Raw genomic sequence first — 11984 nt, forward strand, 5'->3', positions numbered from 1 at the left:
TTGTAATTGTAATTGTAATTGATTGAATGAAAGATTATAATTGATTCATTATTGAATGAATGAATGATTATGCAGGTGGTAATTGAATGAATGAATGATTATAAATTTTTTTAATGTAGGCAATAGATATGAATATTGACTGTAGTAGGTAATCTGACAATTGTAGCTATTATTAAATTCAGCATATTGCTATAGATCCAGTAATACTTTTAGCTACAAATACTATCCGTAGCTGTAGGTACTTTTGGCTATAGAAATAATTGTTACGGATTATATCTGTAGCTATATTAATCTATGGCTACAGATTAAATCCGTAGCCATAGGTTTTAGACCTATTGACACGGCACCTACGACTACGGTCGTGCTATAGACTAAAATCATAGCAATAGGTCTTTAGCTACGGCTTTTATTCATAGCCTTTGCCCTGTTTTATGGTAGTGCGCCTTCCACTTTTCTACATCAGGCTCATCAAGAGCCTCCTGAATAATTGACGAGTCCTCATCTGTAATAAGGGCACATGCGATATTAGATTCATCCATATATCTTGCCAGTAACCTACGATTATGCAGTGGGTTCCTTCTCACAGGAGGCTGCTCCACCTACTCCTGTACCTCTGTCTACACATCTGTTTTTACCTAAGTATCATCTATGTCAATCTGGACATCTACGATTAACCTTTCTGGTTCCTCTTGCTCCTCCTGATCATTCTTCTAGAATAAGGAACTTTCATTGAACCTGACGTCACAACTAGTGATGACCTTGTCAAATAACCTGTAACATTTCAGACCAATACCATAGCCAACAAAGATGTACTTTTTGGCTATATGGTCTAGCTTATCTCTCTCAACTAACGGTACATGAGAGTAAGCCTTACAACCAAATATGTGCAAATCTAAGTAGTCCAGATTATGAGCACTTCATACTTCCTCTGGGATTTTACATTCAATTGCCGTAGAAGGGAATCAGTTTACCAAGTAACAAGCTGTGTTAACGGCCTCAGTCTATAAGTCCTTGCCCAATGCAGCATCACTTAACATGCATCGGGCCTTCTATAAGAGAGTCTGATTCATCCACTCAACCACACCATTTTATTCGGGTGTCTGACGCACTGTGTTGTGCTTAATGATCCCTTCATCTTTGAGATATTTATTAAACTCAGTTAAAGTGAATTCTCCACCATTGTCAGTCCTTAAAATCTTTATTTTTCACCCTGATTATTTTTCCACCATTATCTTTCATTGTTTGAATATAGTGAAAACTTCGGATTTACGTTTCATGAAGTAAACCCAAACTTTCCTGAAGTAGTTGTCAATGAATGAAATAAACCATGATGACCCCCCAATGGAAACCTCTGGCGATGACCCCTATATGTCAGAATGCAAATAATCAAGTACTCCCTTACATTCATGTTTTTCAGATTTAAATGATAATCTAGATTGTTTACCATATATATAATGCTTGCATATATGTAAATCAGAATTCTTAGAAGCTAAAATCAAACAACAATCAGATAGTACCTTCATGCCCGCTCACTCATGTGGCCCAGATGAGCATGTCACATATATACAGACATGGAATGTCATGCCCTAAACTCGAAAACCGGGCTCATAAAATTCTTGATGGCCAAATCCGGTGCTGATAGCCTCCATAGTACCCCATTCTCGGCTCCCAGTGTCCATACGCCAGATTCCAATCCTGGGATCCTATAAGGGGGATCTTGTAATGTACATTTACTTATAAGAAGCATAACCACAAGTTTACCCAAATCACAAAGGTAACATCATCATCACATATCCACCAATATAAACATTTGAATACAATGCTGAAAGGGAAATACATATGTCAAAATCAAATCTCCAAAAGTTAGCTACATGCTCCAAGCTCCACGCTGCTGCAACCTACTATCACCTGCACGCATCTATCGTGCATAAGCTTATAGAAAACTTAGAGGGTGGTGTAAGTGTGTGTACAAGGTAAGTGCCAAGTATTTAATACAATGCCATAATCATACAATATCGAAAATACTGGTAAGATCATGAGTTATAAGATATTAGACTAAGCGAAAATACTAACAAGTCCATGAGTCAAACAATTTCAGAGTATGCAATGTGGATCGACTATGTAAATACGGAATCATAAAGAGCTAAATATCAAATGCTGAGGATGCAATGCAATATATAATTCCTGATGAGTTCACAAATACCGTCAGCCATATCTAGACCATATAAATGCAGAAACACAGTAACCCAAAATGCCATATGCCGCGGATGTAATGCAATATGCAGTGCGAATGGAATAACCATGTTGGAGTGTGAAGTCAAGATGATAGTAAATAGTATCGCAGGTTATGGGGTCCATTACAAGGAACTTCTATCCAAGCTAGTCTCATACTTAATTTGGATAGTCAGACTCAATATAGTAAACTCTTGAGCTCAAGTTAGTCGCGCGCCTCAACCGAAATCTTGGCCATTGCGAAGGTACACATAACAAATAGTTGCACACCACTAGCCCGAGTGGATAGTGAATGAATGAACGAATTGAGTATGTAACTCTTGCTCCACAAATTAGTACTGGACATCTCTGGGATCATCACCGGGGTCTAGTATACTCTACATGCAATCGCTGCCCACTAGATGCGGAACCATGCAAGTGGAAGAGACCTCACTATCCGCCTGGCTAGTAGTCAGCTAATATCTACCCGGCACATCAATAGCAGACTGAATCACGAGATGGTCAAACTCAGCCTAGTTATGCCCCCTACCCTCGGGCGGGTAAGGCCACACCCCTTCTCAAATCGACCACAATAAAGTGGGAGATACGATCTAATGGTATTCGGCACTCGGGTGCTCATGTATCCACTCGGTCTCGACGTCATGTATCCACTCACTAATAACATATTTTCGGTGTCTCATCTGGCCATCCACGATATGCCCTGGTGTTGCTAGGGCGTACAGTAATCATAACACAATGCAAGTTGCATGAGTCATACAATCCAGTCATGCATCAATTCTGCGCATACCGTGCGCTAATCTGAGATAATCTTTGCCTATTAGGGAGTCTCATAACAACCTGCCCAATGACATATGCAATGGTCAACCACATCTCATAATAAACATGCAAATGATACGTATGGGCATGTATCATGATGCTATACTCATAATCAGTATCGATAACCGGCACTGATAATCGGCATCGATAATCGGCCTATACAATCGGAATTAGCCTCGACAATTGGAATCAGCCTCGACAATCGGAATCGGCCACGACAATCGGAATCGGCCTCGACAATCGGTATCAGCCTCGACAATCGGAATCGACCTCGATGATCGAAATCGATCTTGACAATCAGAATTGGCCTCGACAATTGGAATTGGCCTCGATAATCGAAATAAGCCTCGACAATCGATATCAGCCTCAACAATCGAAATCAGCCTCAAAGATCAAAATCGGCCTCGACAATCGGAATCAGCCTCGATAATTGGAATTGGACTCATAATCAGAATTGGCCTCAATAATCAAAATCAGCCTCGACAATTGGAATCGGCATCAATAATCAAAATTGGCCTCAAAAATTGGTATCAGCCTCGACAATCGGAGTTGGCCTCGACAATCGGAATCGGCCTTGATAATCAGAATCGGCCTTGACTATCGAAATCAGCCCCAACAATCAGAATTGGTCTCAATAATCAGAATCGGCCTCGACAATCAGTATCGGCCTCGATAATCGGAATCGGCCTCGACGATTGAAATTGGCCTCGACAATCGGAATCAGCCTTGATAATCGTTATCGGTATCGACGATCGAAATTGGCCTCGACAATTGGAATCAACTTCGACAATTAGAATTGGCCTCAATAATTATAATCGGCCTCGATAATCAGCTTCAATAATCAAAATTGGTAATCAGCCTCTACACAAGCAGGATTCATAGATGGACAGCCGATAATGGACCAAACAATATCAATGAGGCCCAATCGTTTGGGGTAACCCACTAGAGAATGATGAGAAAGGGCCTAACCAGGCATAAGGGAAGGTCACAATGTGGACGTTTAACCATCATTGCCCATCAATGTGGACCTTTAACCAACATTACTCCCAAGGAGTGGCCCATATAGGGCCGAACATATAGTGGGCCCATGGCCTCACAAAAGGGCCTAACACATATCGCGATGGGTCACATCCATGGGCCTCTCATACATCAGGTGGGCCACATCATATGAGCCACACATACATCACAATGGGCTTATGGCATAGGCCTACTATACATCACAAAGGGCCACATCTTATGGGTCTCAAATATATCACAACGAGCCTCTACCCATGGGCTCCAAATACATCACAATGGGCCTTAACCCGTGAGCCCCAAATACATCACAATGGGCCTCAATAAGGGTCTCATATATCACATCGAACTTTATCAATGAGCCCCAAGTACATTACATTGGGCCTCACCAAATGGGCCCAAAATACATCACATCGGGCCTCACCAAATGGGCCCCAAATACCTCACATCAGGCCTCACCAAATGGGCCCTAAATATATCACATTGGGCCCTTCTAAATGGGCCCTAACTACATCAAATAGGCCATATCAAATGGGCCACTCCAGCTACACCATTCATCCATCTACAGAGATTATTTTAGAATGTTATCCAGACAAATGAGTCGTATCAAAAGATCATATGGACCAAACCACAAATAACAGTGGTGTTAGTGATTCCCACTGTTAAAGTTAAGAGGGCCCACCATTGTATTTATTTCCCATCCAGTTTGTTCATAAAGTCACAAGGACCTGAATAAAGAGGAAAAATAAATATCATATTGGTTCAAAACTTCTATAACTAAAGGGTTTTAATGGTAGATGTTCAATTCCTCTGTTTTCTGCAGTGTGGTCTGCATGATACTAGATCTGTCTTATTTTTCTTCCCAAGCCTTATGATTGGCTCACCAAATGGATGGACAGTTTGGATGAACCACATCTATCAGTAATGGGTCCCACCAGTTCAGCATGCTGGACGGTGTGGCAAAACCCATACATCACGGTGGCCCCACATAAGTGGATGGACAGTGTAAATATGGTCCACCTAACAGGCTAGTAACCTCAAAGCAGGTGGGTCCCCACGTGGGGTCCACCACGTACTATATCCTATCATATATATATTATAGTATATATATATATTATATTATATATATTTTTTATATCATACGTACACACACACACACATTACAACAGGGTTTGTGTCCAGGCCCTAGACGGCCTGGATGCAGACGTAGAACACGATGGGATCCCACCATCCACATACTTCATATAGGTTGGGGCCCACAAAGGATGACCACCAGCCAATCCATGATCAGGTAGGTCCCACTTAGGGTAAAAAAAAAGCCTACGAAGACCTCCATTGAAAATGAGGTATCTTTCACCCAGCCTACCACTTGAGTTATGGATCAGGGTTCTCTAGTGGGTGGGATTCCCACTGTCCTAACAGTGGACAGTATGGATCATTACCTACAATATGGTGGGCCACACCTTCTGATGGACGGAGTAGATATAACACATATTAGTGGGGCTCACTCCATCATAAGGGGAGGGGAGAGAGAGAGAGAGAGAGAGAGAGAGAGAGAGAGAAACGTGAAGGGGAGGGACCCCGCCACAATGTGCCCTCCCTTATACAATGCATACATCAAGTGGGCCCCACAACAAGTGGGCCCTAGAATAAGATTCAACGATCGATCACCCACCTCAAGATCCCTTCTTCCTTCTTCTATCAACGCATTCTATAGCTCTAAAGAATGTGATCTAACGGTTGAGATGAGGCTTGGAGGGTGGAGATGTGAGGTAAGAAGGTGGGCCACATTAGGCTCTCATCTCATTGGAAGCCATGAACGTCCACTCTCCCTTGGTTGCTTAGGAGATGGAGTTTGAAATGAGAGAGAGAGAGAGAGAGGAGTGATGGATGAAAAGAGGTGGATGGAGTGGGTGTTGTAAGAAATGGGAATGGGAAGGCATGGGTTGGTTTGAAATTTATGAAAAGGTGGAATGGGTGGGGAGAGAGAGAGTTGACTTGGGGAAAAGAGGGAATGGGTGCTTATACTTGGGTTAGGGTGAGGTGGCATTGGGGTATGGAGGATGTACTTGACTTGATTGATGTGACGGGTCGTAGAGATTCTCTCAAAATTCGCAACGCGTGGTGTTTTCTTTGAACTGAGCGCGGGCTCACATCTCCTGGCCCAGGTATTGCCTCAGCGCGTAATACGCGACGTCGGATCTACGGCAATGGTGCAGTCACAATGGTACAAATCTTAGGTCGAGTCGACTCTGATATATGGGACACGACTCAGGATCGCGCGCAAATACTGATAACAGATCGCGGGTCACCGAAATTCGACTGGGAGGACCGCGGAAGCTTATAGAACATTACAGGCTAAGATATAGGCCTCACATGAATCTGCAACAACCGTTGCTGTTCCACCTACTGAAGTACTTCTGATTAACTTGTAAAGATTTCTATACCTTTGTGCTCTCATAACCACGAGTGCCCCTTTTGAAACTTCAAGGACACCATCAACACCAGTGAACTTGCACCCTACAGCCTTGAGTGCACCGAGAAAAATTAGACTTTTCTTCATATCAAGAATGTACCTGACATCAGTCAAGGTATACTCCATCCCATCAAACATCTTAATGCTCACCGTACCAATAGTTACAACATTATAGGCATTGCCATTGCCCATAAATATTTGTCCGCCATCCCATTCCTTGTAACTGGTGAACCAACTTCAATGAGGAGTCATGTGATATGATACTCATGTGTCAAGGATCCACTCATCTTTAAGATTATTATGCAAGTGTTCGACCATGGACACAGATAGAACATCACCTCCACTTGTTTCTTCATCAGATGTGACAACATTGGCCTCCCTGAAAGAAGCCTCTTCACATTAGGATTTGTGCAATCGTTCTTCATATGTTCATTCATCCCATAGTTCCAACACTTTAGTTTTCCTTTGCCCTTGCTCTTATATTTAGATCTAGGTCTTGAAGATCCTGTACCTTGCTCTATATTTTTACCCCATGCAAACAGTGCATCAGAAGATGACCCGAAGCCACTGTTTATCTTTCTCATGACCTTCCTTTGAAGGGCTGAGATACAGTGTCCACACTTAAGGATTTATTTGTTATCCACAATGAGTCTTTGAATGACTCATATGATGGCAGTAGAGTATTCAGCAATATACATGCCTAATCTTCATCTTTGATCACTTCCTCTATGTCCAACAATTTACAAATTAGTTTATTAAAAATTACTGATGTGGGCCTCCTCATCTCCACCCTCTGCCAATCTGAAGGTGAACAATTGTAGCTTCTAGTGTAGGCGATTCTCAATGGATTTTTTAGCATAAATATCCTCTAACTTCGCCCATAAACCAGCTGCGGTTTTCTCCCTCAAAACATTATAGAGGACCTCATCCGTGAGACATAAATGGATTGATGATAAGACCTCATCAAGAGTATTCCATTTATCATCAGTCATAGTAGACTTTTTCTCCTTAAGAGCACCATCCTCACCTTGCTTGGTTAAAGAACTGATCATCTTGATCTTCCACAACTCAAAGTTATTTTTCCCTAAGTTCTCAATATCATACCTAGTGCTTCCCATTGATGTTAATCCTACATATTCAAATCTGTGTCCCAACGATTGCTTTGATACCACTTGTTGGGAATTGTTCCGTGGAATCACACAGAGATGAATTTAGGATAGCAATCCAAGAGCACTAAGAAAATACAAGAGAATACAAAGATTTAACATGGAAAGCCCTTTCGAGAAAAAATCATGGCACAAAGCGACAAAAATCCACTATGAAAGCATAAATTACAAAGAGAAATGACTTACCTGATTCGAACAACCTCGAATCTCACCCTTTGCTACACCCTTTAAAACCCTAGAACCCATTCTAGAAACCCTTTGGAATGCTTTAAGAAGCCTTAGCATATCTTAAAATGGCCCTAGGGACTCCTAGTTATAGTTGGAAAATCTTAGCTTTCGCACCGACTTAGAATAGTCCGAAAATTGCCTCAAATTTACATAGTCTACACATAATTTGCGTAACCTCCGACTAGTCGAACCAGAGCTTGGGCTAGTCAAAGGGCACTTCGACTAGTCCAACCTGTCCTCCAATTGGTCGAATTTCTCAAAAGTTTCAAAATATATTGTTGCTGGACTTTCACCCGAACTTTCTCGGGCTAGTTGAATTTCCTCAGATTTAAGACATATGTTAACAACACCTATGTACTCACCCACCCAGCTCACTGGTCCTATCACAACTTGAGCTGGTCAATGGGATACCTACGTACTCACCCACCTAGCCCACCAGTCTTATCGCTACCCAACTCGTCAATATGGTACCTACGTAGTCACCCACCCAACCCGACAATCTTGTCACTACCCAACATCATCGGTGAGGTATCTATATACTTACCCACCTGGTTTGCTTGTTCTATTACTACTTAACCTCGTCAGTGGGGGTACTTATGTAGTGATACACCTGGTGTGCCAATTTTCAAGACTATGTCCTAGCATCTCGCCGTTCCTTATGATCCCGCAGTCCTCTTGATTGAATTTCGGTGGTCCGCAACCTTTAGATATCGTTTGCGAGCAACCTTAAGTCACATCCTGTAAATCAAGATGACTCAACCCGAGACCTATGCCATTGTGACCATGCCATCTCCATGGTTCTGATGTCGCGTCTCGTGCACCAATCTGACGCTTAGATCATAAGATGTGGACCACACATTATAATGGTCGTGGACTACACGTTGCACAACCCACATATCCCATATGGTATCATTCCCTAGGTAATCATGAGGGTGATGACATCACCCTAGGTATAGCCACCCTACCTAGCCCATAGCCCTAAGCATGCTAGTAATGATGCCCTTTCTCTCCCATGCTTCTTACACATCTAATGATTGGCTAGGTAAGAGAGCCAGCAATCCTTACCCCCTTTTCTCTCTCTTATCTCTTTTCCTCCCTTTTTCCCTCATTTTCTCATTCTCTAGTAAGAGAGAGAGCTCCCAACGTCCTACCCTTCTCCAAAAATTTAGCAAATCCCTCTCTAGTAGCCCCAATCCAACCCTCCAAACTCCATCTCAACTATTGAATCTTGTTCCCATGGAGCATTGAAACCCATTGGTGGAAGAAGAAGAAGATTAAGATCCAAGGTGGGTGCATGTTTAGGGCTAAATTTACTTGTTTCTTGTATGGATCTTTAGTTTTTATTACATAGGATCATGTAGGACCCGCCAATCAATGGTGGAGAACCTACTTGACCCTTTGGATGTGGCCAACGGCCCATCCTTGATGCATGCATGATCCATGATGGGGCCATTCTCCATAGACCCCATCATGATGTTTTTATTGAATTCATGCTATTGATGGGTCATCTAGACCCTTGATTTATGGTGGGGATGACATCTTCACCTTAGATTCTTTTATATAGGGCTATGCAATGCATGGGACTCATCTTGATGAGTGTATGATGTATGTTGTAGATACTAGAGGGGCCCATAGTGGCGAGGTCCCTCCATCACGCGTCTCTCTCTCTCTCTCTCTCTCTCTCTCTCTCTCTCTCTTTGATCCTTGCATGATGGCCCACCTGATGATGCATGTTGCTATCTAAGCATGGGGTGATCACACATCCAGATTTTTGGGCCACCTTGCTGCCCATTTTCAGGCCAATCTGGATGAGGAAAACACATAGAATCGGCCTAATTTTCTGGATAGGTGGCCCACCCACGTGGACCCCTTGCATGATGTATGCATTTAATCCATGCCGGTCACCCGTGGGGCCCACCTTGCTAATGTCCAGCAGCCTGGACGAGTGAAAGACACAAATATCAGCTTCATGCAAAGCTGGTGGGGCCCATACGTGTGGACCCACCTCTAATGTATGTGTTTCATCCATGCTGTCCACCGTCCATTGATGGATGGTGGGACCCATGTGTTGTATGTGTTTTACAGCCACCCTGTCCATCTGTTTCTGGACGTGGGACCCACCCCACACGTGCTGCACGTGTGGGGGTGGGGCCCACCTTGATAATGTGTTGTATATCCACACGTACAGACCCTGGATAGTGGGAACCCGCCATGATTTATGGGTTTTATCCAACCGTCCATCCCTAGACGTGGACCCCACTATGATGTATATCCACACCGTCCATGGGACGTGGGGTCTACCATGATGTATGTGTTTTGCTCCACATTGACCGTCCATTTGTTGGACATGCAGGGACCCATCTGCACTATGCAGGCCCATCACGATGTGTATATTGCATACAGGCCATCTAGTTAAGGCCCATTGTGCAGGGCCACTTTGATGTATTCACATTGCTGCCCATCTATTTTGGTTGAACCATGGGTTGCCTCATGAGGCCCATTTTATGGTGCAATAGGCCCACTTTGATGTATGTAATGTAGGCACTCTATCCACCTATTTTTCTGGACCATAAGGTTGACCTGTGAGGCCCATCTTGATGTGTATATTGACCTTGCTGCCCATTTATTTTCTAGGCTATGTGAGTTGCCCCATCAAGCCCACTATGATGAATGTGATGCACTCACTATCCATCCCTTGTGCCTAGCCCATGGGCCCTTATGTGAGGCCTAATATGATGTATTTTTAGCCCTTGTGTGAGGCCCAATATGATGTATATGTGGCCCATTTGGTGAGGCCCAATGTGATGTATATGAGGCCCATGTGTGAGCCTGATGCAATGTATGAGAGGCCCATATGATGAGGCCCAATGTGATGTATGAGAGGCCCATATGATGAGGCCCAATTGTGATGTGTGAGCCATCATGATTATGTTTATGATGCCCAACTATTGTCCTAGCTAGTATAAGGCCTTGGACCCCCATCATGAGATAGATTCTATGAGTCATGCCTTAGGAGTAATAATGGTTAAATGTCCATATTGTAAAAGCAATGGTGGTTAAATGCCCACCTTGTAATCCTTCCTAGGGTCCATTGTTAGGCCCGTTCTCATCTCCCCTTGTTGTGGGCTAACCCAAATTGATAGGCCCCCACTAGTACAAGTATGATCCATCTCACCTTTTTGGGCTATCCCAAATTATTGGCCCCCCATTTATATCTATTGAGCACCCATTAATGCTATCCCATTTATATCTATTGGGCCCCATTGGTAGCCCAACCGACTTTATAATGGGGTGGGTAAGGAAGCCCACTTATTGTGTGATTCACCCCTGCTGAAGATGGATGAATATATGGTATCAAATTCGGTATATCCACTATTGAGGACCGATCTTCACATTATAGATTAGATCTGTTATCCTTCTGTGGACCTTGCCTTGTCTATAGGCTGATTATCATGCCAGCTATGAGTATGTGATAGCATAGCATCATGATACATGCCCATACACATCATCTATATGCTTGTTCTGAGGAGTGACTGATCATAGCATTATGTCATTGGGCAAGGTTGTTTATGGGACTCTCTGATAGGCGGAGTTGTCCCACATGAGTGCACAATATGCATAAGATTGATGCATGACTGGATTGTATGACTCATGCATCTTACATTGTGTGATATGGTTACTGTACACCCTAACGACATCAGGGTTGTAGCCTCCACAGGTATAGTGTGGATAGCAGGATTGGATACCAGAAATACTTGTTAAAGCATGGAGGCGTCATAGATGTCCTAGGGTGAAAGTCCCCAAACCCTTATGGTACCAAGAGGATGCTCCAACGTTGAGACCGAGTGGATGTATGAGCGCACGAGTGCCAAATACCATTAAGCCACGTCTCTCACTGTGTCATGGTCGGTTGGAAGGGGGTGTGGCCTTACCCGCCCAAGGGTAGGGGTAATGCTAGGCTGAGTATGACTAGCTTGTAAATGGGTCCACTACTGATGTGGCGGGTAGATATTAGTAGACTAGTCAGGCAGGTAGTGAGGTCTCTTTCACTT

This window comes from Magnolia sinica, chromosome 16, assembly GCF_029962835.1.
Source record: "Magnolia sinica isolate HGM2019 chromosome 16, MsV1, whole genome shotgun sequence".
In the NCBI taxonomy this organism is placed as follows: domain Eukaryota; kingdom Viridiplantae; phylum Streptophyta; class Magnoliopsida; order Magnoliales; family Magnoliaceae; genus Magnolia; species Magnolia sinica.